This window comes from Dermochelys coriacea, chromosome 5, assembly GCF_009764565.3.
Source record: "Dermochelys coriacea isolate rDerCor1 chromosome 5, rDerCor1.pri.v4, whole genome shotgun sequence".
In the NCBI taxonomy this organism is placed as follows: Eukaryota; Metazoa; Chordata; order Testudines; family Dermochelyidae; genus Dermochelys; species Dermochelys coriacea.
Genome location: NC_050072.1, coordinates 137,550,842 through 137,558,493, shown reverse-complemented (window position 1 = coordinate 137,558,493; position 7,652 = coordinate 137,550,842).

Sequence of the window (7,652 nt, the reverse complement as noted above, 5' to 3'; positions counted from 1 at the left end):
TGGCTAGGCTAGGATAGGCTAGCCTTGCCTTGCCTTGCCTAGGCTAGGCTTGCCTTGCCTTGCCTTGCCTAGGTTAGACTAGGCTAGCCTTGCCTTGCCTTGCCTTGCCTTGCCTTGCTTTGGCTAGGCTAGGCTAGGCTAGGCTTGCCTTGCCTTGCCTTGCCTAGACTAGGCTAGGCTAGCCTTGCCTAGAATAGGCTAGCCTTGCCTTGCCTTGACATGCCTAGGCTAGGATAGCCTTGCCTTGCCTTGCCTTGCCTTGCCTTGCCTAGGCTAGCCTTGCCTTGTCTTGCCTTGCCTCGCCTTGCCTTGCCTAGGCTAGGCTAACCATGCCTTGCCTTGCCTTGCCTTGCCTTGCCTTGCCTAGGCTAGGATAGCCTTTCCCTGCCTTGCCTTGCCTTGCCTTGCCTTGCCTTCCTTGCCTAGGCTAGCCTTGCCTTGCCTTGCCTTGCCATGCCTTGCCTAGGCTGGGCTAGCCTTGCCTTGCCTTGCCTTGCCTTGCTTTGCCTTGCCTAGGCTAGGCAAGCCTTGCCTTGCCTTGCCTTGCCTCAGCTAGGCTAGCCTTGCCTTACCTTTCCTTGCCTTGCCTTGCCTTTCCTTGCCTTGCGTAGGATAGCCTTGCCTTGCCTTGCCTTGCCTAGGCTAGGCTAGCCTTGGCTTTCCTTGCCTTGCCTTGCCTAGGCTCGGCTAGTCTTGCCTAGGCTAGCCTTGCCTTGCCTAAGCTAGGCTAGGCTAGGCTTGCCTAGCCTTGCCTAGGCTAGCCTTGCCTTGCTTAGGCTACGCTAGCCTTGCCTAGGCTAGGCTAGCCTTGCCTTGCCTAGGCTAAGCTAGCCTTGCCTTGCCTTGACTTGCCTAGGCTAGGCTAGGCTAGCCTTGCCTTGCCTAGGCTAGGCTAGCCTTGCCTTGCCTTCCCTTGCCTTGCCTTGCCTAGGCTAGGCTAGCCTTGCCTAGGCTAGCCTTGCCTTGCCTTGCCTTGCCTTGCCTTGCCTAGGCTAGGCTTCCCTTACTTTGGCTTTTCTAGCCTTGCCTTGTCTTGCCTTGCGTTGCCTAGGCTAAGCTAGGCTTGCCTTGCCTTGACTTGCCTTGCCTTGCCTAGGCTAGGCTAGCCTTGCCTTGCCTTGCCTTGCCTTGCCTTGCCTTGCATTGCCTTCCCTTGCCTAGGCTAGGCTATTCTAGCCTTGCCTTGCCTTGCCTAGGCTAGCCTTGCCTTGCCTTGCCTTTCCTTGCCTTGCCTAGGCTAGTCTTGCCTTGCCTTGCCTTGCCTTGCCTAGGCTAGCCTTGCCCTGCATTGCCTTGCCTTGCCTTGCCTTGCCTTGCCTTGCCTAGGCTAGGCTAGGCTAGCCTTGCCTTGCCTTGCCTTGCCTAGGCTAGGCTAGCCTTGGCTTGCCTTTCCTTGCCTTGCCTTGCCTAGAATAGGCAAGGCTAGCCTTGCCTTGACTTGCCTTCACTTGCCTTGCCTAGGCTAGCCTTGCCTTGCCTTGCCTTGCCTAGGCTTTCCTTGCCTTGCCTTGCCTTGGCTAGGCTAGCCTTGCCTTGCCTTGCGTTGCCTTGCCTAGGCTAGCCTTGCCTTGCCTTGCCTTGCCTTGCCTAGGCTAGGCTAGGCTAGCCTTGCCTTGCCTTGCCTTGCCTTGCCTACGCTAGGCTAGCCTTGCCTTGCCTTGCCTTGGCTAGCCTTGCCTAGTCTAGGCTAGTCTAGCCTTCCCTTTCCCAGTCTAGGGTAGCCTTGCCTAGGCTAGGCTAGGCTAGACTAGCCTTGCCTTGCCTAGGACACGCTAGGCTAGCCTTGCCTTGCCTAGAATAGTCTAGGCTAGGCTAGCCTTGCCTTGCCTTGCCTTGCCTTGCCATGCCTTGCCTTGCCTTGCCTTGCCTTGCCCAGGCTAGGCTTGCCTTGCCTTGCCTTGCCTTGCCTTGGCTAGTCTAGCCTTGCCTTGTCTTGCCTTGCCTTAGCTAGGCTAGCCTTGCCTTGCCTTGCCTTGCCTTGCCTTGGCTAAGCTAGGCTAGCGTTGCCTTCCCTTGCCTTGCCTTGCCTTGCCTTGCCTTACCTTGCCTTGCCTTGCCTAGGCTAGGCTAGCCTTGCCTAGGCTAGCCTTGCCTTGCCTTGCCTTGCCTAAGCTAGGTTAGGCTAGGCTAGCCTTGCCTTGCCTTGCCTTGCCTTGCCTTGCCTTGCCTAGGCTAGCCTCGCCTTCCTTGCCTTGCCTTGCCTTGCCTTGCCTTGCCTTGCCTTGCCTAGGCTAGGCTAGGCTAGCCTTGCCTTGCCTTGCCTTGCCTAGGCTAGGCTAGCCTTGGCTTGCCTTTCCTTGCCTTGCCTTGCCTAGAATAGGCTAGGCTAGCCTTGCCTTCACTTGCCTTCACTTGCCTTGCCTAGGCTAGCCTTGCCTTGCCTTGCCTTGCCTTGCCTAGGCTTTCCTTGCCTTGCCTTGCCTTGGCTAGGCTAGCCTTGCCTTGCCTTGCCTTGCCTTGCCTTGCCTAGGCTAGGCTAGGCTAGCCTTGCCTTGCTTGCCTTGCCTTGCCTACGCTAGGCTAGCCTTGCCTTGCCTTGCCTTGGCTAGCCTTGCCTAGTCTAGGCTAGTCTAGCCTTCCCTTTCCTAGTCTAGGGTAGCCTTGCCTAGGCTAGGCTAGGCTAGGCTAGCCTTGCCTTGCCTAGGCTACGCTAGGCTAGCCTTGCCTTGCCTTGCCTTGCCTTGCCTAGCCTAGGCTATGCTAGCCTTGCCTTGCCTAGGATAGTCTAGGCTAGGCTAGCCTTGCTATGCCTTGCCTTGCCTTGCCTTGCCTTGCCTTGCCTTGCCCAGGCTAGGCTTGACTTGCCTTGCCTTGCCTTGCCTTGCCTTGGCTACTCTAGCCTTGCCTTGCCTTGCCTTGCCTTGCCTTGCCTAGGCTAGCCTTGCCTTGCCTAAGCTAGGCTAGGCTAGGCTTGCCTAGCCTTGCCTAGGCTAGCCTTGCCTTGCTTAGGCTACGCTAGCCTTGCCTTGCCTTGCCTTGCCTTGCCTTGCCTTGCCTTGCCTAGGCTAGGCTGGGCTAGCCTTGCCTTGCCTTGGCTAGGCTAGCCTTGCCTTGCCTTGCCTTGCCTAGGCTAGCCTTGCCTTTCCTTGCCTTGCCTTGCCTTGCATAGGCTAGGCTAGCCTTGCCTTGCCTTGCCTTGCCTTGCCTTGCCTTGGCTAGCCTTGCCTAGTCTAGGCTAGTCTAGCCTTCCCTTTCCTAGTCTAGGGTAGCCTTGCCTAGGCTAGGCTAGGCTAGGCTAGCCTTGCCTTGCCTAGGCTACGCTAGGCTAGCCTTGCCTTGCCTTGCCTTGCCTTGCCTTGCCTAGCCTAGGCTAGGCTAGCCTTGCCTTGCCTAGGATAGTATAGGCTAGGCTAGCCTTGCCTTGCCTTGCCATGCCTTGCCTTGCCTTGCCTTGCCTTGCCCAGGCTAGGCTTGCCTTGCCTTGCCTTGCCTTGCCTTGGCTAGTCTAGCCTTGCCTTCTCTTGCCTTTCCTTAGCTAGGCTAGCCTTGCCTTGCCTTGCCTTGCCTTGCCTTGGCTAAGCTAGGCTAGCGTTGCCTTGCCTTGCCTTGCCTTGCCTTGCCTTACCTTGCCTTGCCTTGCCTTGCCTAGGCTAGGCTAGCCTTGCCTAGGCTAGCCTTGCCTTGCCTTGCCTTGCCTTGCCTAAGCTAGGTTAGGCTAGGCTAGCCTTGCCTTGCCTTGCCTTGCCTTGCCTTGTCTAGGCTAGCCTCGCCTTCCTTGCCTAGGCTAGCCTTGCCTTGCCTTGCCTTGCCTTGCCTTGCATTGCCTTGGCTAGGCTAGGCTAGGCTACGCTTGCCTTGCCTTGCCTTGCCTTGCCTTGTCTTGCCTTGGCTAGGCTAGGCTAGGCTAGGCTAGACTTGCCTTGCCTTGCCTTGCCTTGCCTTGCCTTGGCTCGGCTAGGCTTGCCTTCCCTTCCCTTGCCTTCCCTTGGCTTGCCTTGCCTTGCCTTCCCTTGCCTAGGCTAGGCTAGGGTAGCCTTGCCTTGCCTTGGCTAGGCTAGGCTAGCCTTGCCTTGCCTTGCTTTGCCTTTCCTTGCCTTGCCTAGGCTAGGCTAGCCTTGCCTTGCCTTGCCTTGCCTTGCCTTGCCTTGCCTTGCATGGCTAGGCTAGGCTTGCCTTGCCTTGCCTTGCCTTGCCTTGGCTAGGCTAGGCTAGGCTAGGCTAGGCTAGCCTTGCCTTCCCTTCCCTTGCCTTGCCTTGGCTAGGCTAGGCTAGGCTAGGCTAGCCTTGCCTTGCCTTGCCTTGCCTTGCCTTGCCTTGACTTGACTTGGCTAGGCTAGGCTAGGCTAGCCTTGCCTTGCCTTGCCTTGCCTAGGCTAGCCTTGCCTTGCCTTGCCTTGCCTAGGCTAGGCTAGGCTAACCTTGCCTTGCCTTGCCTTGCCTTGCCTTGCCTACGCTAGGCTTGCCTAGCCTTGCCTAGGCTTGCCTAGCCTTGCCTAGGCTAGCCTTGCCTTGCTTAGGCTACGCTAGCCTTGCCTAGGCTAGGCTAGCCTTGCCTTGCCTAGGCTAAGCTAGCCTTGCCTTGCCTTGACTTGCCTAGGCTAGGCTAGGCTAGCCTTGCCTTGCCTAGGCTAGGCTAGCCTTGCCTTGCCTTGCCTTGCCTTGCCTTGCCTTGCCTTGCCTAGGCTAGGCTAGCCTTGCCTAGGCTAGGCTAGGCTAGCCTTGCCTTGCCTTGCCTTGCCTTGCCTTGCCTTTCCTAGGCTAGGCTTCCCTTACTTTGGCTTTTCTAGCCTTGCCTTGTCTTGCCTTGCGTTCCCTAGGCTAAGCTAGGCTTGCCTTGCCTTGCCTTGCCTTGCCTTGCCTTGCATTGCCTTCCCTTGTGTTGCCTTGGCTAAGCTAGGCTAGCGTTTCCTTGCCTTGCCTTGCCTTGCCTTGCCTTACCTTGCCTTGCCTTGCCTAGGCTAGGCTAGCCTTGCCTAGGCTAGCCTTGCCTTGCCTTGCCTTGCCTTGCCTAAGCTAGGTTAGGCTAGGCTAGCCTTGCCTTGCCTTGCCTTGCCTTGCCTTGCCTTGCCTAGGCTAGCCTCGCCTTCCTTGCCTAGGCTAGCCTTGCCTTGCCTTGCCTTGCCTTGCCTTGCCTAAGCTAGGTTAGGCTAGGCTAGCCTTGCCTTGCCTTGCCTTGCCTTGCATTGCCTTGGCTAGGCTAGGCTAGGCTACGCTTGCCTTGCCTTCCCTTGCCTTGCCTTGCCTTGCCTTGCCTTGCCTTGCCTAGGCTAGGCTAGGCTAGCCTTGCCTTGCCTTGGCTAGGCTAGGCTAGCCTTGCCTTGCCTTGCTTTGCCTTGCCTTGCCTTGGCAAGGCTAGCCTAGGCTCGCCTTGCCTTGCTTTGGCTAGGCTAGGCTAGGCTTGCCTTGCCTTGCCTTGCCTTGCCTAGGCTAGGCTAGCCTTGCCTTGCCTTGCCTTGCCTTGCCTTGCATTGGCTAGGCTAGGCTAGGCTAGCCTTGCCTTGCCTTGCCTTGCCTTGCCTTGGCTCGGCTAGGCTAGCCTTGACTTCCCTTGCCTTGCCTTGGCTAGGCTAGGCTAGGCTTGCCTTGCCTTGCCTTGCCTTGCCTTGCCTTGTCTAGGCTAGGCTAGGCTAGGCTTGCCTTCCCTTCCCTTGCCTTGCCTTGCCTTGGCTAGGCTAGGCTAGGCTTGCCTTGCCTTGCCTTGAAATGACTTGACTTGGCTAGGCTAGGCTAGGCTATGCTAGGCTAGCCTTGCCTTCCCTTGCCTTCCCTTGGCTAGGCTAGGCTAGGCTTGCCTTGCCTTGCCTTGCCTTGCCTTGCCTAGGCCAGGCTAGGCTAGCCTTGTCTTGACTTGACTTGACTTGACTTGGCTAGGCTAGACTAGCCTTGCCTTGCCTTGCCTTGCCTTGCCTTGCTTTGCCTTCCCTTGGCTTGGCTTGGCTTGGCTTGGCTTGGCTAGGCTAGGCTAGCCTTGCCTTGCCTTGCCTTTCCTTGCCTTGGCTAGGCTAGGCTTGCCTTGCCTTCCCTTGCCTTGCCTTGGCTATGCTGGGCTAGGCTAGGCTAGGCTAGCCTTGCCTTCCCTTGCCTTCCCTTGGCTAGGCTACGCTAGCCTTGCCTTGCCTTGCATTGCCTTGCCTAGGCTAGGCTAGGCTAGCATTGCCTTGCCTTGACTTGCCTTGCCTTTCCTTGGCAAGGCTAGGTTAGGCTAGCCTTGCCTTGCCTTGACTTGCCTTGCCTTGCCTTGGCTAGGCTAGGCTAGGATAGACTAGGCTAGGCTTGCCTTGACTTGCCTTGCCTTGCCTTGCCTAGGCTAGGCTAGGCTAGCCTTGCCTTGCCTTGCCTTGCCTTTCCTTTCCTTGCCTTGGCTAGGCTAGGCTAGCCTTGCCTTCCCTTGCCTTGCCTTGGCTAGGCTTGCCTTGCCTTGCCTTGCCTTGCCTTGCCTTGCATAGGTTAGGCTAGCCTTGCCTTGCCTTGCCTTGCCTTGCCTAGGCTAGGCTTGCCTTGCCTTACCTTGCCTTGCCTTGCCTTGCCTAGGCTAGGATAGGCTAGAATTGCCTTGCCTTGCCTTGCCTTGCCTTGCCTAGCCTATGCTAGCTTTGCCTTGCCTTGCCTTGCCTTGCCTTGCCTAAGCTAGGCTAGGCTAGGCTAGGCTAGCATTGCCTTGCCTTGCCTTGCCTTGCCTTGCCTTGCCTTGTCTAGGCTAGGCTTGCCTTGCCTTCCCTTGCCTTGCCTTGCCTTGGCTAGGCTAGGCTAGGCTAGGCTAGGCTAGCCTTGCCTTCCCTTGCCTTGCCTTGGCTAGGCTAGGCTAGCCTTGCCTTGCCTTGCCTTGCCTAGGCTAGGCTAGGCTAGCCTTGCCTTGCCTTCCCTTGCCTTGCCTTGGCTAGGCTACGCTAGGCTAGGCTAGGCTTGCCTTGCCTTCCCTTGCCTTGCCTTGCCTTGGCTAGGCTAGGCTAGGCTAGCCTTGCCTTGCCTTGCCTTGTGTTGCCTTGGCTAGGCTAGACTAGCCTTGCCTTGCCTTGCATTGCTTTGCCTTCCCTTGTCTTGGCTTGGCTTGGCTAGGCTAGGCTAGCCTTGCCTTGCCTTGCCTTGCCTTGCCTTGGCTAGGCTAGGCTTGCCTTGCCTTGCCTTCCCTTGCCTTGCTTGCTTTGGCTAGGCTAGGCTAGGCTAGCCTTGCCTTCCCTTGCCTTGCCTTGGCTAGGCTAGGCTAGGCTTGCCTTGCCTTGCCTTCCCTTGCCTTGCATTGCCTTCCCTTGCCTTTCCTTGCCTTGCCTAGGCTAGTCTTGCCTTCCCTTGCCTTGCCTTGCCTAGGCTAGCCTTGCCCTGCATTACCTTGCCTTGCCTTGCCTTGCCTTGCCTAGGCTAGGCTAGGCTAGCCTTGCCTTGCCTTGCCTTGCCTAGGCTAGGCTAGCCTTGGCTTGCCTTTCCTTGCCTTGCCTTGCCTAGAATAGGCTAGGCTAGCCTTGCCTTCACTTGCCTTGCCTAGGCTAGCCTTGCCTTGCCTTGCCTTGCCTAGGCTTTCCTTGCCTTGCCTTGCCTTGGCTAGGCTAGCCTTGCCTTGCCTTGCCTTGCCTAGGCTAGCCTTGCCTTGCCTTGCCTTGCCTTGCCTTGCCTAGGCTAGGCTAGGCTAGCCTTGCCTTGCCTTGCCTACGCTAGGCTAGCCTTGCCTTGCCTTGCCTTGGCTAGCCTTGCCTAGTCTAGGCTAGTCTAGCCTTCCC